Source organism: Orbicella franksi, chromosome 14 (genome assembly GCF_964199315.1).
Source record: "Orbicella franksi chromosome 14, jaOrbFran1.1, whole genome shotgun sequence".
NCBI classification, from domain to species: Eukaryota; Metazoa; Cnidaria; class Anthozoa; order Scleractinia; family Merulinidae; genus Orbicella; species Orbicella franksi.
Genome location: NC_138158.1, coordinates 10616983 through 10643080, shown reverse-complemented (window position 1 = coordinate 10643080; position 26098 = coordinate 10616983). Strand labels below are relative to the sequence as shown.

At 38.6% G+C, this 26098-nt stretch overlaps 2 pseudogenes; both read left to right on the top strand.

The window, feature by feature from the left end:
- The first annotated feature begins 714 nt into the window (after positions 1 to 714).
- On the top strand, positions 715 to 4274 carry LOC145468765 (uncharacterized; annotated as a pseudogene).
- Positions 4275 to 4314: 40 nt separating this feature from the next.
- LOC145468764 (uncharacterized) lies at positions 4315 to 26014 on the top strand (annotated as a pseudogene).
- Positions 26015 to 26098: the final 84 nt, after the last annotated feature.

Sequence of the window (26098 nt, the reverse complement as noted above, 5' to 3'; positions counted from 1 at the left end):
TGAAAGATCCCAGAGATTATCAAAAGTTTCTCAAGATGAAACTTAACAAGCAGGTATATTTTTATTATTATTATTATTATTATTATTATTATTATTATTATAGATAGTATAATATGATAGTTGTATAGCACACAATTGGAGCGGTTCCTCGAATGATGCTGTTAAAAGTGGCTGGTGTTCAATTGCTTAATTATGCTTTCAATTTGATTTGTATAGCTTTTTGATGAAAGAGTGAATTTGGCACTAGCTCAGAAGTCACATAGGGCCTTGGCGACTACAATAAAACTGGATTTCTGAGCAGATTCTTTTTTAGTTTTTAAAGAAGGAAAATCTACTCTGAGGTATTCTTCCTCTTTTAGTTGTGATGCCTTGTTTATTGACAAACTGACAAACGTTAGAGATTGAGTCGTAGAAAGATTACAAAGTTTACGGGATAAAGTATAGTCAAGATCATTACATTTAGATAAGTTTGTCACAAAAAAAGGAAAAAGGGGAAATGGAAAGGAGATGGGCAAATACACTGTATAGGTCAAATGGTATTGTGCCGTTAAAATAACATAATAAACAAAATCACTTTATGTTGTAATAAATAGTGATTGAAGTTAAAAATGGTTTGTTTATCTATAATGTTAAAAAAATGTTGAATAAACGACAGCAACAAAAAAAGTTGGCCATCTGATCAATGGTCCTCCTTGCCTCAGCGTACAGCTAGAAATGTCGGAAGTTGTAAGGTTCACTCATCAGCATTAATGCTTAGTTGAATATTTTAAGTGCACCGGTTTATTATTTTTTGGTTTATTTATTTTGGATTTTAGGTTGAGAGTCATTCCCCTTGTGCTGAGTTGTGCCTTGACTATGCTATTGGAGATTTTTCGGCTGAACATGACCATGTTTCGTTAGATACTGAACAGCTTCATGAGGTGAGGAAGCAAGTCACTGAAGCAGTTGAGAGGGTTAGTGATCAAGAGAAGAAAGCCTCACTTGTGAAGTTGTGGAGGCAAGTTCTATCAAATCATGATGAGTACTTGGCTCACTTAATTCGCACAAAACATCAAGGTGGATACTATCAGTATATCCTCAACAACCTTTCGCCAGGAGACATTGTAGTCATAATTGACTATAAGATGAAGGTTGAGCTTGGAATGAGAAAGAGGGAAACGTTAACCAGGGTGAGTTGTATGGAAAAAGAGGAATCTCCCTTCATAGATTCTTTGTTATTGCTCAAGTAAATAAACTATGTATGTTACTGTAGATGTCCTGGAGATGCTAGTAGGGCTGATTTACTGTAGGTGATATCAATTTTCCGCTTAAACCGGTAATCAACCTAGCTGAATTCAGTGTAAGTTTTATATTTTGTCTGTAATCCCTGCATGTTCTTAATCGTGACAAGTTATTTGGGTTGGTAGACCAAAATAAAATTGTTTAGACCAGGAACTTACTTTTCCTACAGAACATGACATTCACAATGCGTGTACCTTGTTCAACTTCGGTCTATTGTATTTATGCATGTGTAGTCCGGTCAGGACTTCTTGCGGTAATATACAGTATATGGTTGTTTTGCCTTTGTCAAAGTTCACATAGCCTGTGATAGAGTTACAGTGTATGGCATTAGCATTTAAAGGAGTGAATTTTTCTGCTCGTTAAGATCAATATTTTGTGGTTCATTTTACTAGAAGGGTTGTGAGATCAGGTGGAAGAGGGTCAGCGAAACATTGAAGTAATTGACTTATGGTCAGAAGACACAAAACAAGATGCCTGGTTCACCCAGAGTGCCCTGGACATTGGTTTTAGGTGGTTAGAAAGTGTTTATCCATGGTTTTCAGTCTACTTGTTTTCTGATAAGTGAATAAAAGTTAATGTTCAAAATACAATAAAAAATTGGGAGGCTAGAAAAGATACAGGTCTGTAATACAAGGTTATTGTAAAGCTTGTTCATGTTTGAGAACAATGCTGTTAAAAAGTTAATTGATAGCTACGCTGTATGGGAAAAATATGCCAACTATTTTGTTTTCTTTCATTATTTTATGTAACAAATTTGATGATATTCATCCCCTCAGGCTCTTATTAAGTTTGGTAGAGAATCTTTTAAGATTTGTTTTGTTATGGTTGTAGTATTTATGATACTTGAAATGTTCAGTTGAAACCCCTAAGAAATTGGGATTTTCTAAGTGGCCAGTCATCCTCTAGGAAATATTTGGATATTGAAATTATAGAAACAGTATAATAAGAACGGCTTTAAATTGCTACTACAATTATTCGTACATGCAGTCGAATCTTTGAGTGTAGGCAAACATTGTAAAGTTAACGCAGCTATGTAACAATGTATTCCAGTCACAATATTTTACCCTGTCCTTACAACCTCTTTTTATCATACTCTTAGACAATGGACCACATTATCACAACAATGTGGTCCTTTTCTCCCCGGCGGAGGTCAACAATCTTTTCAATTTCACATTGAAAGAGTACAATAACTTCGAAGCTGGAGAAGGAAAGTCCAGGCTCGATTCACATTTTGCAGACATCAGCCATAAAATTGTATGTTGGGTACGATTGCGTAATGATTTGGAAAGTGGAGAACAAGTGCCACGACAAAATCAATTTTCTTTGTCGGTCTCTTCTTTGCTAAAAGAGTTACTGCAAGAGTTGCCGACTTACGTGAAGCCGAATCGAATGCAACACTAACGACGACAGCTGATGAAGCAGCTTCGTTAACTTCAAAGCCATTCATTTATCTCACCCAAAACGAACAATGTCTCCCTCAATACTCTGCGTCATCGACAAGGATCGGAGATAGGAAGACCTGCAACTGTGACGTAATAGTACTAAGTTGCAAACAGAAATGTCAAGACGAGAAGCCATCACACATTTGCTATGTATTTGCCAAAGAAAGCACCTGCACTACTGGACGGAATCTGCTTTACTTTGTTGCAATAGAGAGAATACGTCACTACCATTACTACATCTTCTTAGATGATGATGCAGATCTTGGATTCAACTCGTTGAGTTCTCAATATATAAAAAGAGTGACACCGTTTAGAGCCTTTGAACGGTTGCTTTTGGATGATAAATCAGTAGTGATTGTTTTAAATTATACCAATAATGGTAAGGCGATTTTCAATGGAAAGCAGGTGATTGATATGTGGTATCAATGAGCCGCCAGTAGTCGTTCCAGTAATGTGGTTCGATGCTCTCTTTAAGGCTTTTCATCATCAAGCCATCAAGCACATTTTGCCATTTCCCGCACAATACGACAAAGAGAGGTGGTGGATTTCTCAGTTGCATGTAATCTATTCTGTGGAGCTGACATTCCGAGGCCAGACTCTCTGTTACGTACCAATAGCTGTCTACAACCGACAACATCGTGCTTATCAGCAGGGGCACGAGATGTGTTCCGCACGAGTTGCTGTCATTATCGAGGACAATCAAAACAAGGCTCCTACAGCTTATCAAAATAGCACCTTGTTTAGAACATTTTGGTCCGGCCAAGAGGTAGGAAGGCTAACGGCAAAAGTCATTAAAAGGTGCGAACTATTTAAATTCAATTTCAATTATATCGAGGCATCTCCTTGGGTGACATCGAAAAGAACGCAAAAAAACAGCTACGAAAAAAGTAAAAAAAAAAAAGAATCGCTTTATTGCATGTTTCTTTTCCAAGCCCCTATTTTCCGTCTCTCGGCCAAGTATGGCCATTGTTCTATGCGCCAATGAAAAGAAAGAGCCGACAATGTGCTGCACATAGCGCGGCGCAATATTGGATCAATTTTGGATCCATCAAATTTATATATCAGAGTTTATCAAAGTTTAAGTAAACTATTTGCTGCCTTTTTTTTTACTTTCTATCGTTGGATAAATGCTTTAAAGAAGCTGTGTTGTTGCCCGCAATATGCGGAGTGGAGTCACGGAGATCCAGGCGTGAAACAGATGTTTACCGCAACTTATGCGGAGGAAAAGTTGTGTGGTACAGGGAAATGGAGTTCTTCTGGACACAAAGAACGGAAAAGGAAGATCTGTTCTTTCTGGGGGAAACAATTCGGCTTCAAAAAAATACGAAACACTCGAGGTGAGATACACTGATTTTATACTGCTTGTGAGGTTCTCCTCCACACGAGGGTTATGTATGCAGGTGTATCTTCTGAATTATATAAATAGTCATCGAAATGTTTTATTTTGTACGCTAGAATTGGGAAGAGGATCGACAAATGTGCGACGATTTCGACCCTAATCTACATGTAGATCTTTATCAAGTAGAAAAAGATGATATATTGAGAAATTGATGAATTTACTGAAACGAGCTATCTTCACTCTAGTTACGAGATGCTTGAAGAACGCCGAAAACGTGAGCTGAAGTCAGAAATTTTTAACAAAATGAAGAATCTCGTCAAAAGCTACACGTCTTTGGGAGAAGCTGGAACTCGTGCTATAATTAAAGGCATCATCCAATCAAAAAAGTTCCAGAGCGAGTACAAAGATCTATTTTCAACGTTTTCTGGAACTGGACATGATGACAAATTTTTGAAGTCGCTAGCAAAGGATTACAAGGAATCCAAAGACCGTGAGAAAGCAAGAAAATTCAGGGTCAGAGAGCAAAGGTTTCCAAGAAATTGTTGATTGGAAGAAGCATGAAAGATAGTAAAGTGGAATTGAGTGGGTTAGAGGGGCAAGGAAAAGAGAGCAGAACTGAGGTGGAAAAAGCTCTTGGAAGAGTCCGTAAACGTGGAGTTGAACGATGGAGGCTTCGTTCAATTGTGCATGGCATGGAACTTCAGTCAATCAGTACTGCAGTCCAACTTTAGCTGCTCAAAGAGCACCATAACAGCGGCCAGAGTTCATTCTATATTATTTGGCAGCGGCGGTGTCCCTCAAGATGAACTTCACTTCACGGGCCAGCTGGCTCTTAGTCCACAGATAATATATGAATTAGAGAAATTCCTTCACCAGGATGACATATCCCGTCCATCATCCTGCAGGAGTGTTATCGTGGATGGAAAGGAAAATACTGGCAGTGCGACATAAAAGATATGGTGCAACAATACCAGCTCAAGTTTCCAAATGGAGTTAAAAGAAGCTATATTTATGCTCACATAGCAAAGAACTTTCCATCAAACTCAATGCTTGCTGTACTGTGCATTCTTTGAGATGATTTTGGCCATTCCAACTTTGATTCCCTCCTGTCTGTCCTTGATGACATCAAGAACCAAGGAGTTTTGGATACTACCCACTCTCAGCTTGTGAAAGATACCAGAGATTATCAAAAGTTTCTCAAGATGAAATTTAACAAGCAGGTATATTTTTATTATTATTATAGATAGTATAATATGATAGTTGTATAGCACACAATTGGAGCGGTTCCTCGAATGATGCTGTTAAAAGTGGCTGGTGTTCAATTGCTTAATTTTGCTTTCAATTTGCTTTGCATAGCTCTTTGATGAAAGAGAGAATTTGGCACTAGCTCAGAAGTCACACACTGCCTTGACAACTACAATAAAACTGGATTTCTGAGCAGATTCTTTTTTAGTTTTTAAAGAAGGAAAATCTACTCTGAGGTATTCTTCCTCTTTTAGTTGTGATGTCTTGTTTATTGACAAACTGACAAACGTTAGAGATTGAGTCGTAGAAAGTTTAAAAAGTTTACGGGATAAAGTATAGTCAAGATCATTACATTTAGATAAGTTTGTCACAAAAAAAGGAAAAAGGGGAAATGGAAAGGAGATGGGCAAATACACTGTATAGGTCAACTGGTATCGTGCCGTTAAAATAACATAATAAACAAAATTATTTTAGGTTGTAATAAATAGTGATTGAAGTTAAAAATAACATGGTTTGTTCATCTATAATGTTAAAAAAATGTTGAATAAACGACAGAACAAAAAAAGTTGGCCATCTGATCAATGGTCCTCCTTGCCTCAGCGTACAGCTAGAAATGTCGGAAGTTGTAAGGTTCACTCATCAGCATTAATGCTTAGTTGAATATTTTAAGTGCACCGGTTGATTATTTTTTGATTTATTTATTTTGGATTTTAGGTTGAGAGTCATTCTCCTCGTGCCGAGTTGTGCCTTGACTATGCTATTGGAGATTTTTCGGCTGAACATGACCATGTTTCGTTAAATATTGAACAGCTTCATGAGGTGAGGAAGCAAGTCACTGAAGGAGTTGAGAGGGTTAGTGATCAAGAGAAGAACGTCTCACTTGTGAAGTTGTGGAGGCAAGTTCTATCAAATCATGATGAGTACTTGGCTCACTTGATTCGCACAAAACATCAAGGTGGATACTATCAGTATATCCTCAACAACCTTTCGCCAGGGAAAATTGTAGTCATAATTGACTACAAGATGAAGGTTGAGCTTGGAATGAGAACAAGGGAAACGTTAACCAGCGTGAGTTGTATGGAAAAAGAGGAATCTTCCTTCATAGATTCTTTGTTATTGCTCAAGTAAATAAACTATGTATGTTACTGTACATGTCCTGGAGATACTAGTAGGGCTGATTTGCTGTAGGTGATATCAATTTTCCGGTTAAACCGGTAATCAACCTAGCTGAATTCAGTGTAAGTTTTATATTTTGTCTGTAATCCCTGCATATTGTTAATCGTGACAAGTTATTTGGGTTGGTAGACCAAAATAAAATTGTTTAGACCAGGAACTTACTTTTCCTACAGAACATGACATTCACAATGCGTGTACCTTGTTCAACTTCGGTCTATTGTATTTATGCATGTGTAGTCCGGTCAGGACTTCTTGCGGTAATATACAGTATATAGTTGTTTTACCTTTGTCAAAGTTCACATAGCCTGTGATAGAGTCACAGTGTATGGTATTAGCATTTAAAGGAGTGAATTTTTCTGTTGGTTAAGATCAATGGCCCAGTTGAAACCCCTAAGACATTTGGATTTTCTAAGTGGTCAGTCATCCTCTAGGAAATATTTGGATACTGAAATTATAGAAACAGTATAATATAAGAATGGCTTTAAAATGCTACTACAATTATTCGTACATGCAGTCGGATCTTTGAGTGTAGGCAAACATTGTAAAGTTAACGCAGCTATGTAACAATGTATTCCAGTCTTAATATTTTACCCTGTGCTTACAAGCTCTTTTCATTATACCCTTAGACAATGGACCACATTATCACAACAATGTGGTCCTTTTCTACCTGGCGGAGGTCAACAATATTTTCAATTTCACATTGAAAGAGTACAATAACTTCGAAGCTGGAGAAGGAAAGTCCAGGCTCGATTCACATTTTGCAGACATCAGCCATAAAATTGTATGTTGGGTACGATTGCGTAATGATTTAGAAAGTGGAGAACAAGTGCCACGACAAAATCAATTTTCTTTGTCGGTCTCTTCTTTGCTAAAAGAGTTACTGCAAGAGTTGCCGACTTACGTGAAGCCGAATCGAATGCAACACTAACGACGACAGCTGATGAGAGAATACGTCACTACCATTGCTACATCTTCTTAGATGATGATGTAGATCTTGGATTCAACTCGTTCAGTTCTCAATAAATAAAAAGACTGACACCGTTTAGAGCCTCTGAACCGTGGCTTTTGAATGATAAATCAGTAGTGGGTGTTGTAAATTATAACAATAATGGTAAGGCGCTTTTCAATGGAAAGAAGGCGATTGATATGTGGTATCAATGAGCCGCCAGTAGTCGTTCCAGTGATGTGGTTCGATGCTCTCTTTAAGGCTTTTCATTATCAAGCCATCAAGCACATTTTGCCATTTCCTGCACAATACGACAAAGAGAGGTGGTGGATTTCTCAGTTGCATGTAATCTATTCTGTGGAGCTGACATTCCGAGGCCAGACGCTCTGTTATGTACCAATAGCTGTCTACAACCGACAACATCGTGCTTATCCACAGGGGCACGAGATGTTTTCCGCATGAGTGCCTGTCATTATCGAGGACAATCAAAACAAGGCTACTACATCTTACCAAAACGGCACCTTGTTTAGGACATTTTGGTCCGGGCAAGAGGTAGGAAGGCTAACGGCAAAAGTCATTAAAAGGTGCGAACTATTTAAATTCAATTTCAATTAAATCGAGGCATCTGACTGGGTGACATCGAAAAAACGCAAAAAACATCCAAGAGAAAAGTAAAAATTAAAAAAAAAAAAAAACTCGCTTTATTGCATGTTTCTTTTCCAAGCCCCTATTTTGCGTCTCTCGGCTCTTGGCCATTGTTCTATGCGCCAATGAAAAGAAAGAGCCGACAATGTGCTGCACCTTGCGCGACGCAATATTGGATCAATATTGGATCCATCAAATTTTTATATCAGAGCTTATTAAAGTTTAAGTAAACTATTCGCTGCATTTTTTATACTTTCTATCGTGGGATAAATGCCTTTCAAGAAGCTTTGTTCTTGCCCGCAACATGCGGAGTGGAGTCACGGAGATCCAGGCATGAAACAGATGTTTATCGCAACTTATGCGGAGGAAAAGTTGTGTGGTACAGAGAAATGGAGTTCTTCTGGACACAAAGAACGGAAAAGGAAGATCTGTACTTTCTGCCGGGAAACAATTCGGCGTCAAAAAAAATGCGAAACACTCGAGGTGAGATACACTGATTTCATACTGCTTGTGAGGTTCTCCTCCACGTGAGGGTTATGTATCCAGGTGTATCTTCTGAATTATATAAATAGTCATCGAAATTGTTTATTTTGTAGGCTAGAATTGAGAAGAGGATCGACAAATGTGCGACGATTTCGACCCTGATCTGCATGTAGATCTTTATCAAGTAGAAAAAGATGATAATTTGAGAAATTGATGAATTTCCTGAAACGAGCTATCTTCACTCTAGTTACGAGTTGCTTGAAGAACGCCGAAGACGTGAGTTGAAGTCAGAAATTTTTAACAAAATGAAGAATCTCGTCAAAAGCTACACGTCTTTGGGAGAAGCTGGAACTCGTGCTATAATTAAAGGCATCATCCAATCCAAAAAATTGCAGAGCGAGTACAAAGATCTATTTTCAACGTCTTCTGGAACTGGACATGATGACAAATTTTTGAAGTCGCTAGCAAAGGATTACAAGGAATCCAAAGACCGAGAGAAAAGCAAGCAAATTCAGGGTCAGAGAGCAAAAGTTTCCCAGAAATCGTTGATTGGAAGAAGCATGAAAGATAGTAAAGTGGAAGTGAGTGGGTTAGAGGTGGAAGGAAAAGAGAGCAGAACTGAGGGGGCAAAAGCTCTTGGAAGAGTCAGTAAACGTGGAGATGAACGACGGAGGCTTCCTTTAATTGTGGCATGGAACTTCGAGTTTCATAAACGTGCGAGCCAAAGGGCGAGCCATGCGAGCCATGCGAGTCATGCGAGTCATGCGAGCCCTAGAACAAATGTTAAGATTTTTTATTTGTTACATTTATATTTACATGAGAACAAGAACAAGGGAAACGCAACAAGATGAGTAAGATCGCAATATTAAATTCTTGCAATGTTAAATTCTAAGGGAAAAGACAACTGACATGCAGCAGTCAGCCAACCGACAAAGTTTTGATAACTCTGATTCACTAAAGAGCGAACCTGTTAAAATTACGCGATTCACTCACCATTCTTGACGCCAATACACGGAGTTGCCCTGATCATGAAGTACTGTTCTCTTTTTTCTTGAATGATTTTCAACGTGGATATCAATGAATGACAGGTGTTAATGGATAGCATTCACCTACCTTTCGAGTAACAGTGGGGCGGTGGAGCCGTACGTTTCTCTCAGAAAATTTTCTTTACTTTAGCCTTGAACCTTAATAAATTTTTGACGCATTGTTTTTATTTTTTGCGGATCCTGTGCGATTTGAATAGACAAAATTTTCTCCAAACAACAAAAATATGAAACAAAGAAAATAATTCATCACACTCAGGGTAGCCATTACTATGACGCAAGACTTGGCACAATGTACAGGGCTGGGTTATTCAAAGCCCGATTAAACTAACCCAGGATTAGCAAGAACTGTGATTTCAGTTTTGTAATTTTTCGGTGAGGTTTTCTGCTTATAATGTTTGTCTTTCAGTTTTGAGCTTGACTAAGCTCAAACTATACAAAAGGCGAGCAGTAACGAACATTTTTACACAAGAAAAATTAATACTTCGGTTAACTTTTAATCCTGGGTTAGCGTTAACCGGCTTTCGAGCAACCCAGCGCAGATGTTTAGAGCATTTTTCATATTTGCCGCACCAGCAATAGTTCTGGTAACCGAAGCGAGACTAGGATTTTCTTTTGAGAATATTTCAATTGTAGGCACTTTTGTAGCTAAATTTAAAGTGCACCTAACCCCAAAAATTGTTTATCGCTAAAACGAATCCAATTGTTATTCGGAGCATTTGGGCGAAAAAATTTTTGAATTTGGTTGAATCCTCGATTTTCTAAGCCCTATCAAAGTCACGCCTGAAGTGTTACACGACCGCGTTTCAGGGAGTCTGGGGCGGTGGTTGCTGATGACGTCTACCCAGGAACCAAACACAATGGCGGCTCAGTCAACTCTCTGTATTTGCTCAAGAAAATGGAAAACAAAACTAATCGTTCCAATATATTTTAAGACTAAAACGTCCAAGTTTTGTTTCAGAATCATTTCTTTTTCGTCACTGGAGTCAGAGTTAGGTTTCGATTCAGAAGACACCGAAATAAACTTCGATCGAGCATGTTCGATAACTGTGAACTCACTGCTTAGAGCTTTGAGAACAATTTACAATATTTCAAGCGACGACGGGGAAGACTTCTTTGCAGACGGGCTGCTTGTATATTAGGAATGGAAAGCTAGATACGAAGTGGAGGAGCCAGCAAACGAAAAGCAGGAAAGAAAACTCAAGGACTGCTTTGGATGGAAATTTCGTCACCTAGACACAAGACTCCCACACGTGTTTATAGCACGTTTACCTTTGTCCTTAGCGAGAATGTATTTTGTCAAGGTATGGTTGTTCTATTAAATCCAGTTTGTGTTTTACTTTCTGGAATGCTTCATGTTTATAAGAGCGATGTAAGTGTTGCAGTTTTCGAGACTTGATGACCTCCAAAACACTGGCTTAGATGGATTGAAAATCGTAGAATTGTTTGGACCTGTATTTTTGAAGCTGCGGGAAGCAAGACGGAAGGAAACATTTCATACAATTACCGATTTCACATTGTCACACGTTTTAAGTCGTAACTCCAAATAACCAGTGTAAATTTTTTTCAGAGTTTGCAGTGTAATTCGTCGGATAAGCGAAAAGGATGAGTTCCCTAAGCGGTCTGCAGATAATGTTACGCGGTCATATTTTCGACACTTATGTATAGAATGTTTGTCGCAGTGCTGATGTTCAAACCTTCGCAAAAGTCTGTGAGTGTAACAATTTTGTTATCATGTAATTTTAAAGGATTAATCTTCGACTTTTATCTAAATTGAAAGAGAAATAAGTGCTGGTTGGCGGCGTACAGTTGCGACCTCTTTACACGGTATATTTGGTCGTAACGCTTCTTGATTGATCACACAATTTTGCCGGCTATGTTATAAATACTGCCGGACTCGAAGATATAGGTTGTCGGTAGTATTTAGAAAAATTGCTGGTTGGCTTTAAGCAGAAAATTTTGAAAATAGTGTTTGAAAGTCTGCGGAACAAATTCCAGTGAGAGTTCTTCAAAGGTTCTCACAGACTCAGTTCGCTTGTTTCGGTTCGACAAAATCAACCATCGTTTATGTCTTTATTGTTCCATTGACCGATCATCGCCAGTAAATTGTACAGTATGTCTTTATTTAGATCTGGGATATTGCTGCAACAGCCGAGAGCACTTCTGGAAGGCATTTCTGCGCACTTTTGGAATGTGTATTGCACCATCCTAAAGGAAATGAGAGGACGTGAGATATTCGACCTTCCTGGGTAGACGTCACAAGAGCCGCTGGACTCATTCTCCTCAAACTCGGTCGTGAAACAAAATGGCGGTGTTTTAGGGCTATTTTTGAGATTTCGACGGGGCACAGAAAATCGAGGATTTAACCAAATCCAAAAATTTTTTCGCAGAAGTATTTCAAATAACATGTAGATTCGTTTAGGTGCACTTTAAAATTAATTTCCCAGGGAAAGAGAGCGTACCTTGGGAGCGAGGTTATACCGTTTATACTCGTCCACAGGGTCATCTCCGCTTTCAAGATGGCGGGCGGGCGGTTTATAGCGATAGTTTAGTGATAGTCGGGCGCGAGATCTATGTTTCTTGGTGAAAAGTCGACGACCTACCAGACCAACTGATGAAAAAAAAAAAAAGTACTCGCAAAAATGGCTCGCATGACTCGTATGACTCCCATGACTCGCATGACTCGCATGGCTCGCGCCGTGGCTCGCATGGCTCGCTGGCTCGCAGATTTAGCAGACCCTGGAACTTCAGTCAGTCAGTACTGCAGTCCTAGTTTAGTTGCTCAAAGAGCACCATAACAGCGGCCAGAGTTCATTCTATATTATTTGGCAGGGGCGGTGTCCCTCAAGATGAACTCCCCTTCACGGGCCAGCTGGCTCTTAGTCCAGAAATAATTTATGAATTAGAGAAATTCCTTCACCAGGATGACATATCCCGTCCATCATCCTGCAGGAGTGTTATCGTGGATGGAAAGGAAACTGGTGTTCGCTACTGGCAGTGCGACATAAAAGATGTGGTGCAACAATACCAGCTCAAGTTTCTAAATGGAGTTAAAAGAAGCTATATTTATGCTCACATAGCAAAGAACTTTCCATCGAACTCAATGCTTGCTGTACTGTGCATTCTTTGAGATGATTTTGGCCATTCCAACTTTGATTCCCTCCTGTCTGTCCTTGATGACATCAAGAACCAAGGAGTTTTGGATACTACCCACTCTCAGCTTGTGAGAGATACCAGAGATTATCAAAAGTTTCTCAAGATGAAATTTAACAAGCAGGTATACTTTTATTATTATTATTATTACAGATAGTATACTATGATAGTTGTATAGCACACAATTGGAGCGGTTCCTCAAATGATGCTGTTAAAAGCGGCTGGTGTACAATTGCTTAATTTTGCTTTCAATTTGCTTTGTATAGCTTTTTGATGAAAGAGTGAATTTGGCACTAGCTCAGAGGTCACATAGGACCTTGACAACTACAATAAAACTGCATTTATGAGCAGATTTTTTTTTTTTTGATTTTTTAAGAAGAAAAACCTACTCTAAGGTATTATTCCTTTGTCAGTTGTGATGCCTTGTTCATTGACAAACTGACAAACGTTAGAGATTGAGTTGTAGAAAGTTTACAAAGTTTACGGGATAAAGTAGAGTCAAGATCATTACATTTAGATAAGTTTGTCACAAAAAGAAGGAAAAAGGGGAAATGAAAAGGAGATGGGCAAATACACTGTTTAGGTCAACTAGTATTGTGCCGTTAAAATAACATAATATAGGAACTATTTTAGGGACTAATAAATAGTGATCGAAGTTAAAAATGACATGGTTTGTTCATCTATAATGTTAAAACAATGCTGAATAAACGAGAGCAACAAAAAAAGTTGGCCATCTGATCAATGGTCCTCCTTGCCTCAGCGTACAGCTAGGTTGAGAGTCATTCCCCTTGTGCTGAGCTGTGCCTTGACTATGCTATTGGAGATTGTTCGGCTGAACATGACCATGTTTCGTTAGATATTGAACAGTTTCATGAGGTGAGGAAGCAAGTTACTAAAGTAGCTGAGAGGGTTCGTGATCAGCAGAAGAAGACCTCACTTGTGAAGTCGTGAAAGCAAGATCTAACAAATCATGATGAGCACTTGCCTCACTTAATTTGCACAAAACATCAAGGTGGATACTATCAGTATATCCTCAACAACCTTTCGCCACGGTAAATTGCAGTCATAATTGACTATGCTCTTGAAGATTGTTCGGCTGAACATGACCATGTTTCGTTAGATATTAAACCGTTTCATGAGGTGAGGAAGCAAGCTACTGAAGCAGTTAAGAGGGTTAGTGATCAACAGAAGAAGGCCTCACTTGTGAAGTTGTGAAAGCAAGTTCTATCAAATCAAGATGAGTACTTGGCTCACCTAATTCGCTTACTTAACATCAAGGTGGTACTATCAGTATATCCTCAACAACCTTTCGCCAGGAGACATTGTAGTCATAATTGACTATATTATAGTCAATAATGACTACAATGTCATAATTGACATTCAATTTCTATAATATTTTAATTTCCATAGAATTCAATTTCCATAATATTTCAATCGGGTCAATGTATTACAACTAACAATTAATTCCACAACACTTGGTGGTAACAAACAACGAGTAATTACATAAGACCTCAGTTCTAAGTAGTTTTTCAGACGAACGTAATTCAGACTAAATGGGGCTTCACGATCTTTCACAAGGCCACCGCAAAATGCGTAAATTAACACACAGGAATAGTGGCGCTGTTGTGATGTGTTTACAATTCGACATTTGAGACGGCGCACTGCACGTGATAAAATTCTCAGAATTAGAATAAAACAAAACCGATAACAATGCTTTTTGCGTAGCATTGTGTAGCAGTATAACAAAATAACTTGTCCCATATTCGGCCACAAATTTCCAGTTAAAATATTTTTCATTTTAGCAGAAATGCCCGGTCAGAGTGTCCGACCAGGCTAAGCTTTTTCCTGTCTTTTTTTCCTCATTTTTTGTCTGTAATCCCTGCAATGATATTCCTATTCGTGACAGGTCTTTTGGGTTGGTAGACCAAAATGAAATTGTTTAGACCAGGAACTTACTTTTTCTACAGTACATGACATTCACAATGCGTGTACCTTGTTCAACGTCGGTCTATTGTATTGATGCATGTGTTACACCCCTCTGGTGGACCTGGTGGAACCTGGTTGTTTACCAGGTTTTTAAGAAAAACTCCACCAGGGCAGACAAAAATCCACCAGGTTTATCCTGAATTCTTCACCAGGGAAGCCAATGACTTTTAAAAATCTAGCCATATATGTAAATACATGTAAAACTGTGTGACCCAGTAGTTAACATACTATGTTTGATATATATGGCAAGAAACGTATTGCATTAAATTTATATGTTGTGTTCTCCGGTCAGGACTACTTGCAGTAATATACAGTATATGGTTTTTTGCCTTTGTCAAAGTTCACATAATCTGTGATAGAGTTACAGTGTATGGCATAAGCATTTAAAGGAGTGAATTATTCTGTTGGTTAAGATCAACATTTTGTGGTTCATTTTACTGGAAGGGCTGTGTTATCAGTCTTTAAAGTTTGTTTTAGGTGGAAGAGGGTAAGCGAAACATTGAAGTAATTGACTTATGGTCAGAAGACACAAAACAAGATGCCTGGTTCACCCAGAGTGCTCTGGACATTGGTTTTAGGCGGTTAGAAAGTGTTTATCCACGGTTTTCAGTCTACTTGTTTTCTGGTAATTGAATGAAAGTTAATGTTCAAATAGAATACAAAATTGGGAGGCTAGAAAAGATACAGGTCTGTAATACAAGGTTATTGTAAAGCTTGTTCATGTTTGAGAACACTGCTGTTAAAAAGTTAATTTATAGCTTCGCTGTATGGGAAAAACATGCCATAGGAAAACGATCTCTGGTTAAAAATTTGTTTAAAACGAGCTTTCGACTACCAGTCTGTAGTCTTTAACGAGTAATAGATAGAAAGCGCGAACGTTGAAATGTATACTGAGGAAAGTGTGAAAAAACAAAATTATAATAAAAAACAATAGAAATGCTTGTGTGCTAGTAAAAATGCTAATGTGAGGATCAAAATAAAATTGAATATTTTCTTGGTAATTGTTTCGCATTATTGTCAGCATGGTTCGTAATTGTTGTGTGCCAGGATTCCAGAGTTTTTCTAACACGGAAATTTCCCTTGTCAATCACACGTGCATTGTCAAAGTCGATGAAATGGTCGTTCAACCAGGCATGTGAAGCAATGTTGGAACCTTTTTTAAAGGTTTTTGTGTTTCTAATATGTTCTTTCTTCCTTGTTTGTAAACATCTACCAGTCTCGCCGATATGGCTCCACGGACAATCGGCGCATGGGATCTTGTAAACGACATTTGTTTGTAGTTCCGCGGGTGGTCTTGATTTCGGAGAAACAAAATCTTGTTGTAATGTCTTAAGGGGTCTGCTTGTAGTTTGTATTCCATTGTTTCTTAGAAGTCTTGAGAGAGGTTCAGTTAGGCCTTTGATGTATGGTAAAACTGCGGAGCCAACGTGTAAATCAGAAGGATCAGCCTATCCAAAGAACATTCCTACCAATTCTTCTGGAGATGGTGTGATTACCGGGGGTGGTTTCTTCTTCAAGATGTTAGATATGATCGATAGTGGGTAGCTGTTCGATTTCAGAGCATCAGTGACGTGGATTAATTCTTTCGCTTTTCCCTCGGGGGTACTTGGGAGATTAGAAGCACGATTCAGGAGAGTGGTGGCAGTACTCAGCTTGTGTTTCATTTCGTGGTGTGAATAAAAATCCAGATATTGGTCTGTGTGGGTAGATTTCCTGTAAACATCGATGGTTATGACGCTGTTGTTCCTGGATACCAGGGTGTCTAAGAAGGGTATCTGTCCATTATTCTCAGGTTCAATGGTAAAGGCGATCTTTGTGTCAATTGCCTTAAGAGCGTCATGAAAGAATGCGACAGAATGTTTCTTTATTATGACAAAACTATCGTCGTAACGCTTCCAGATTTTTGGAGGTGTCGAGGAGGCAGTGATGGCTGTTTCGTCGATTATCTCCCTGCAGAGATTTGCAACAACAGGGCTAACAGGGGCTGCCCATTGCGCAACAATGGATCTGTTTGTAGATGGAGTCATTGTAAACGAAGTAATTGTTTGAGAGAGTAAAGTCCAGAAGAGAAACAATATCATCTGTAGTGAGGCTGGTTCTTAGATGTAGGGTTGTATCTTCATTGAGTTTTTTCTGATGTATTCACAAGCTTTCTTAACTGGGATGGCAGTAAAGAGTGAGACGACATCAAAAGAAACCATGGCTTCGTCATCAGAAATTTCTAGATTGGTGACCTGGTCAACAAATTCTTTCATTATTTTAATTCTTTCATTATTTTATGTAACAAGTTTCATGACATCATCCCCTCAGGCTCTTATTAAGTTTGATAGAGAATCTTTCAAGATTTGTTTTGTTATGGTTGTAGTATTTATGATACTTTAAATGTTCAGTCGAAACCCCTAAGAAATTTGGATTTTTCCCAAATGGCCAGTCATCCTCCAGGAAATATTTGGATATTGAAATTACAGAAACAGTATAATAAGAATGGGTTTAAAATGCTACTACAATTATTCGTACATGTAGTCGGATCTTTGAGTGTAGTTAAACATTGTAAACGCAGCTATGCAGCAATGTATTCCAGTCAATATTTTACCCTGTGCTTACACCCTCTTTTTCTTATTTTCTTAGACAATGGACCGCATTATCACAACAGTGGGTGTCACTCCTGACTCCCCTTAGGAGATTTTTGTCGGTCACTTGACGTGACCATTGGACTTTAGTCGTCATGTGTTCAAGTAAGCGAGTGTTTTGAATCGCAGGAGTTTGTCAAAAATTTGTTATTGTGCCGTTCGTTTAGCTCGAAGCAAACAGTCCGGTAAGTTAACATTTCGCCTTTGCTATTCAAAGAAACATTTGGAACTTAATACCTTTTTGTAATTTTCAGAAAACCTCACTCACACGTATACATTCACACACGTATACCTTTGATGGGAATGAAGAGTTTTATTCAAGTTGTTGTGACTTTTGTTCATCGACCGAGGCCGTGCGGTCGATGTGTGCCTTTTGAGCTTGAGCCCATTGTGAACTGTGATTTTTCGACGTTTGTTTTGAGATGAAATAAAGACAGGTACTACGGTACTGACAGTGGGGTTCTTTTCTACCTGGCGGAGGTCAACAATGTTTTCAATTTCACATTGAAAGAGAACAATAGCTTTGAAGCTGCAGAGAGAAAGTCCTGGCTCGATTCACATTTTCCAGACATCAGCCATAAAATTGTACGTTGGGTACGGTTGGGTAATGATTTGGAAAGCGGAGAAAAAGTGCCTCGACAAAATCAATTTTCTTTGTCTTTGTCTTCTTTGCTAAAAGAGTTATTTCAAGAGTTGGCGACTTACGAATCGAATGCAACAGTAACGACGACAGCTGATGAGGACACTTCGTTAACTTCAAAGCCATTCATTTATCTCACTCAAAACGAACAATGTCTCCCACAATACTTGGCGTCACCGACAAAGATCGGAGATAGTAAGACTTGCAACTGTGACGTAATAGTACTAAGTTACATAGAGAAATGTCAAGACGAGAAGCCATCACACATTACCTATGTATTTGCTAAAGAAAGCACCTGCACCACAGGACAGAATCTGCTTTACTTTGTTGCAATAGAGAGAATACGTCACTACCATTACTACATTTTCTTAGATGATGATGTACATCTTGGATTCAACTCGTTCAGTTCTCAATAAATAAAAAGACTGACACCGTTTAGAGCCTTTGAACGGTGGCTTTTGGATGATGAACCAGTAGTGGGTGTTGTGAACTTTAACAATAATGGTAAGGCGCTTTTCAATGGAAGGAAGGCGATTGATATGTGGTATCAATGAGCCACCAGTAGTCGTTCCAGTGATGTGGTTCGATGCTCTCTTTAAGGCTTTTCATCATCCAGCCATCAAGCACATTTTGCCATTTCCTACACAATACCACAAAGAGAGTTGATGGATTTCTCAGTTGCATGTAGTTTATTCTGTGGAGCTAACTGATATTCCGAGGTCAAACACTCGATTATGTACCAATAGCTGTCTACAACCGACAACATAGTGCTTATCAGCAGGGGCACGAGATGTTTTCCGCACGAGTGCCTGTCATTATCGAGGACAATCAAAACAAGGCTACTACATCTTACCAAAACGGCACCTTGTTTAGGACATTTTGGTCCGGGCAAGAGGTAGGAAGGCTAACGGCAAAAGTCATTAAAAGGTGCGAACTATTTAAATTCAATTTCAATTAAATCGAGGCATCTGACTGGGTGACATCGAAAAAACGCAAAAAACATCCAAGAGAAAAGTAAAAATTAAAAAAAAAAAAAACTCGCTTTATTGCATGTTTCTTTTCCAAGCCCCTATTTTGCGTCTCTCGGCTCTTGGCCATTGTTCTATGCGCCAATGAAAAGAAAGAGCCGACAATGTGCTGCACCTTGCGCGACGCAATATTGGATATAATATACTACCAGCCAGAGGGACAGCTTGTGTACAAGATAATTGGACTTAAGTTCATGCACAGTTTTATCTGCACAATAGTTTGATACATTGCTCTTAAGTTTTATACTAGACTAGAATCACTCTACAGTTGAATCTTTTCAGTTTTCTGTGATCTTGTCCCTCTGGCCGGTAGGATCTTGAAAATACTACCAGCCAGAGGGACAGCTTGTGTGTAAGGTAACTGGACTCAAGTCCATGCACAGTTTTATTTGTACAATAGTTTGATCATTGCTCTTATTGCTTAAGTCATAAAGCAGGCTAGAATATTGAGGATTCCCATTTATATGAAGGTTATCAGACACTTGATTTCAATGCCTTAATAAAACTTATTTTGCATTCACTCCAAGTGAAACAGAGTGCCAGGCAGTACTAGGACACATTTCTGACATGTCCAGTGGGCTCAAGTTGTACACATCAATATTTAATATATTATTTTGTGACTTACATACTCTGTGTAAGGATAGAGGAATTCCTTCAGGAGGATTGTTAAACTTAAAGAGTTGGATACTGTTCCTTAGCATTGTAAGACTATCTGTTTATGGAATAAACACAAATTAAAGTAACGAAAATGGCCTTCTATTGTCTTTTTTTCTTTGTGAATGGTGTCTACCTTTAAACAAAATAGGTTTAAGGAAATCCTTTATTTAATCAAAACATATTACTGAAAGGACACTGACCTGACATACTCAGAAAGCCACTCTCATTGCAAAATTTCTAGTCTATTTCCCTAATGTTTATTAAGCCTGTATCCGCAAAGTCACTTCTAAAATGAGGCTTTCTAAATAACAAGTGTAAATAAGTGTAAATAGTTAATAAGTGTAACCCCAGTTACCCTAAAAATGAATCAGATTGAATAGTTTGCTGAGTTTGCATATTTGTGCACCCATGAGTAAAATTGGGGTGGGGGGGGGGGGGAGGCAGGGGGGCAGGAGCCCCAGAAGAATAGGGGGCAGGAGGCAGGAGAGGAAAGGGTGGGAAGTGGGAGTTCTACGAAGAAGGGAATTATTTATTAAGCATTAAAATACTTTCAAAAACAAGAACCCAAACGTTTTTTGACCTACATTTAGCTTATCTTGAGATTTCTGGATTGAAGGAAAAATTAAATCCGCCCTTGGACTGAAAAACTGAGGCCAACTTCTGGTAAAATTGGAAACCCTTTTACAGTGGTTATATCATAGGTCATAAAATGTTGTCATTTAAACTGTCAAAAGACGTGAAGAGCTAGAGGAGCAAGGCTGAAAACAAAGGAAAAGAAACGCCAAAGGATTGCGCAGCTAAATGATAAGTATGTGTTTTGGGTGTCCTTATTTACAGGGGACAGGGCAAAACAGAGGAGGGCGGGAGTCAAAATAAAAGTACGGGAAGCAGGAGAACTGGGAGGTTCTGACCCCCTTTCGCCCCCTCCCCACCCCCCCCCCCGAAAAAAATTGTTAAACAACAGCTTAATTGAATGCGCTTAAATGTTTTAGTCAGCACACAAAACAATTATAAATGGAACAAATAGAGCTACAGTTGCATTAGAAAGCTTATAGGGGTCCTTATTGTGTAGGTAACAGAGTTAATGATCTCCCATCCCCAGTAACTAGTCTCAGACAATGTAAATTGCATGTGATGTAATGGCACGAAATAGGCAGAAAATTCAGGTGACAAAGACTCTTGCGGCCATGTTGGATGACAAGAACAATAAACTAAGCTAATTCTTTTGTTAATGGTCATCCAACATGGCAGCGATGGCATCAGTTAGATATATGCCAGTTAGTTAGATTTATGGTAATATAAATGTGCCAGGCTGTTTGTCTGCACTTAGTCCACACAAGCTTGGGCTCTTTTGACTGAACATTTGTTTACACATTATAATTGAATCCCTATACATAGGATACACCTGAGCAAAAGAATGATTATGATTCTGGTGTCTTTGTCTGTATGGTAAGCTGTGCAAATACCATATTCTATCAATTACCATGTCTCTTTAAATAATCAGCTTGGCTTCAATTAATTCAAATCAAAGTGTTCATCTTTACCTGAACTGATCACTTGTGCTAGTGATACATTTTAAATTCATTGGTATTATCTATGTTTAGTTTCTAGGGCATCTCAGCAGGGGACAAACACCTAATTTCAACCAGGTATTTTGAATCAAAAGCAAGTATCAACACTTCTCATCACGTGACAAAGTAACGGAAAGTCGATTTAAACCAAACTAGACGGATACCAACTACACATCTCCTATTCATAACACTTTCTTGCAGAAATTCACTATGTTTGTCTTATTTTCCAGGATGACATTCCCTCTCTCCATGAAGTGATGAAAATACAGATCTCACAGCAAATGCTACCAAACTCAAGGAATGTACATTCAAAACAACTCAAAAGTTCTCATCAATAGTAAAATATTAATTTTGCCCGAAAAGGATTCATCTCCATATTTCCTTAATCAGTTGTACATATATATGACAGTTTCCCTCACTAAATAAACACTCTAAATCCATCGTTCAATGTAACATTCCACACTGATACTGTCATGTTCACTGATTGAGAATTATTGCAATGGCAACAAAGCATGAATAGACTTTTACAGACACCATGAACTTCAGTGCAATTACCTTACACATAAGCTGTCCCTCTGGTCAGTAGTATTTTCGAGATCCTACCAGCCACAGGAACAAGATCACAGAAAACTGAAAATATAACTGCAGAGTGATTGTAGTGTAGTGTAAGACTAAGCAATCAATCAAACCATTCTACAAATAAAACTAAGCATGGGATTACGTCCAATTACCTTATACCCACGCTGTCCCTCTGGTTTGTAGTATTTTCAAGATCCTACCGGCTTGAGGGACAAGATCACAGAAAACTGAAAATATTACACTGGAGTGATTCTAGTGTAGTGTAAGACTAAAGAGCAATGTATCAAGCTATTGTACAAATAAAACTGTGCATGGACTTGAGTCCAGTTACCTTATACACAAGCAGCTGTAACTCTGGGCGGTAGTATTTTCAAGATCCTACTGGCTAGAGGGACAAGATCACAGAAGACTGAAAATATTACTGTACAGAGATAATCTAGTGTAGTGTAAGGCCAAAGAGCAATGTATCAAACTATTCCACAAATAAAACTGTGCATCGACTTGAGTCCAATTACCTTATACACAAGCTGTCCCTCTGGCCAGTAGTATTTTCAAGATCCTACCAGCCAGAGGGACAAGATCGGCAGGTCTTTTTTGCAGGGTGCAGGTTGCAGGTTACAGGTTGAAATTTAATTATAACTGGAAAACCGCTGGCACTAAAAATATTTAATAACCTTGATACTCGTCAGGGGTTCTTACATAAAGTAGTTCGACCCTTCACGCAGTGAAAATACGATCGATCCGCCATAAGTACCTATCGATCGACACACTGAGACCAGCGAAATCTCTTCAAAGCCATCTGAATGGCCGCTCCACAGATGTTTCCATCGATTCCAGAATTGGCTCGGTCAACAAGAACTGTAAGCTTAACAACAGAAGATTGTCATCACAAATGAAGCAAATAAATAAAGAAATGAAATTATTTCAGATTTTAACCGTCGGAATAAACAAGCATATGCTTAAACTGTGTGCTTTCATTTTGGTACCCACAAGGAAGAAACCAAATTCAGCAGGTGTTTCAGATGATATTTCAGATGTTTCTTCAAAAACAATAATTCATTGCAGGCTTAAAATCATAGGAATATGCTCTCCTCCTATCGCTTCGGCGGATTTGGCACTTGGGTGGAAGCCACCTTTCTGAGCGATTGTAAACAGAATCATGTAACAGTCACGGTAAGTCTACCACCTATACGTTTCTTTTAAGTGCCAGCGGTTTTCCAGTTATAATTAATTTCAACCTGCAACCTGCACCCTGCACCCTGCAAAAAAAAACCTGCCGGGACAAGATCACAGAAAACTGAAAAGATTCAACTGTAGAGTGATTCTAGTCTAGTATAAAACTTAAGAGCAATGTATCAAACTATTGTGCAGATAAAACTGTGCATGAACTTAAGTCCAATTATCTTGTAAACAAGCTGTCCCTCTGGTTGGTAGTATTTTCAAGATCCTACCGGCCAGAGGGACAAGATCACAGAAAACTGAAAATATTTAACTGTAGAGTCATTCTAGTGTGGTATAAAACTTAAGAACAATGTTTCAAACTATTCTACAAATAAAAATGTGCATGCACTTAGGTCCAATTACCTTATACACAAGCTGTCCCTCTGGCTGGTAGTATTTTCAAGATCCTACCAGCCAGAGGGACAAGATCACAGAAAACTGAAAAGATTCAACTGTAGAGTGATTCTAGTCTAGTATAAAACTTAAGAGCAATGTATCAAACTATTGTGCAGATAAAACTGTGCATGAACTTAAGTCCAATTATCTTGTACACAAGCTGTCCCTCTGGTTGGTAGTACTTTGAAGATCCTACCGGCCAGAGGGACAAGATCACAGAAATCTGAAATGTTACTGTAGAGTGATAATCTAGTGTAGTGTAAGGCTAAAGAGTAATGTACCAAACTACTCTACAAATAAAACTGTGCATGGACTAAAGTCCAATTACCTTATACACAAGGTGTCCTTCTGGACGGTAGTATTTCCAAGATCCTACCGGCCAGAGGGACAAGGCAAAGGAAGTTTGAATTCGGGGATCCGCCGAATCAGTAAAAAAAGTCGTCCTGAAGGAACGACGTATTTAAAAACGTTTGTGCCTATTATAAGTCAAAGACGTCTACAGTGTAATGTGTTAGCCGGCGTACAAATTTACGGTCTACGAAACTAGACGGGAAGAGATCTAAAGAAATATACCGCCTTTGCCGAACAACTCACTGCTTTACTCTCTACACATTATTCTTAACTTGTCAGGTGAATAAAAACGTACTTGTCTTGTTGATCAACATAGTATTACAACTGGCAATTCGCATATTTATGTGATTGGTATAGTCCGCCATATTGGAATAGCCGACAATTTCCGAAAACTGCTCGACTCGGAAACTCGCTCCTAGTACTTCTCGGTTGTTCTTCTGAGCGGTAGGATTTAGGCACAACCGAGGCTCTGGGGACGAGAATGCTTAAACCGTGCCTTGCCATTCTCGTCCCCAGTGCTACTCGTCTTAAAATGTCGTTGACGAGTTTCTCCGACCACGTGACCAAAAGAAACGGAGGCTCTGGGGACGAGAATGGTGCCTTGCGTGATGCGCAGAACGTGTGCGCACTAACAAAAAGTAGGCACCGTCCTTAAGGTGGCCGAACACAGTTTTTGCGCGCGCTTTTGCTGATGCAATTGAGCGCGCGCACAAGGATTGCAAAGAGCGATCATTTTATTTACTCAACACCCGCACTATCTGTGCTATTTTTTCTCTATTATTGAACGCAGTGTATTGATGGCTTTAGTCTTTTATTACAACGATATGTTAGAAAAGGTAACGACGCAAAGAAACCAGCAATTGTCAGCTTTCTCTTTGTTACCGAAAGAACCCAGTTAAATGCAGCGCATGCGCAGTTGCTCGAAAAATTGAGATCGATTGCTTTTGCAGAAACTTGCGGATTTCTGACGATCCAGTCGTTAGAATTTCAAGAAATTTGGCAAAAAAATAGTTCAGAAACCACGTGAATGATCTATCGCAAAAAATCTGAATTTTGACATAGGGAATTTTTAATAATACAGAACATGCGGTGAAAACGATTTACGGCGAATTACGAAAATCTCCTATGTCAAAATTTTATTAGAACAGTGTTGACAGAAGGGATTTAATGTCAATTCGTAGTGGGCAAAAGATGAAAAAAATCTAACGACTGGATTTTTTTTAAATAAACAAAAACCATTTTTTAAGCCTTGTTTTTAACCAGCCCCGTTGCCATGGCAACAGCACACACCTTAGCCAAAATTCGAGAATAAACTTTTCTGTGGTTAACCTTGACTCTTGCTGAAAACGAGCGCCAAAGCATAAATAGCTTAAAAGTAATGGTGAATTAGGCATAGGCTCTTGAAAACTGTGTTCGGCCACCTTAAGGTCAGCTCAAAACAGTTTCCAGCTGTTAGATTTTAATGGATCGTTGTAACCACTCTTTATCACTTGATGCTACAAACATGGTATCGAAATACTGCCCAATCATTGGTGAACACGTTGTTATCATTTTCGTGACACACTGGGTTACCATAGCAACAGTATGACCTGCTAAAAACACCCTTAATTACAGGTTTAGGGGCTTTTAATTCAAAAATGGCACGGTGAAATTTTTTTACGTAATCAAATTTTGATAAGTATGATGAGACACAACGTTTGGCAAAGTTTAAGAAATTCTGTACATAGGGCTCAGAGCCACCTTTCTTTTCAAAACCTTAAAAGGTGGCTCTGAACCCTATGTACAGATTTTTTTTTTAAAACTTTGCTGTAAAGTAGTTTTACAACATCTCATGTCAGAAATTAAGCTGTTTCAGTATGAATAACATATTGATGGGATAAATAAACTTCTTTCTTTTTGACGGTTATATTATCTGCAAATAAGAAATCAAGTAACACGTAGAACAAAGGAAACATTAACATGATCATGCCCTGTGTAGTAACATTGTTTCATGATATTAAATATATGGCCATAATTATTATGAAAACTTTGTTTTTGCAGACAATGAAGAATGCATCTTGCAAGAAATTAATCATTGATCGCTCTAAGGCTAAGAAAGTTGGAACTTTGAAAGACATACCCTTGTATGGGAATTTCATATTTCCTGTGGAAGGCGATTTCACTGGTGGTATAGTAGAAAGACATTTTGATCAAGTTTTATAATAGAAAAGCCATCAATCGCATGCGCGCTAAGCCGAAGGATGTGATCAAAGCGATAGAAGAAGCTGGCTTGGAGGTTCTTTCTGC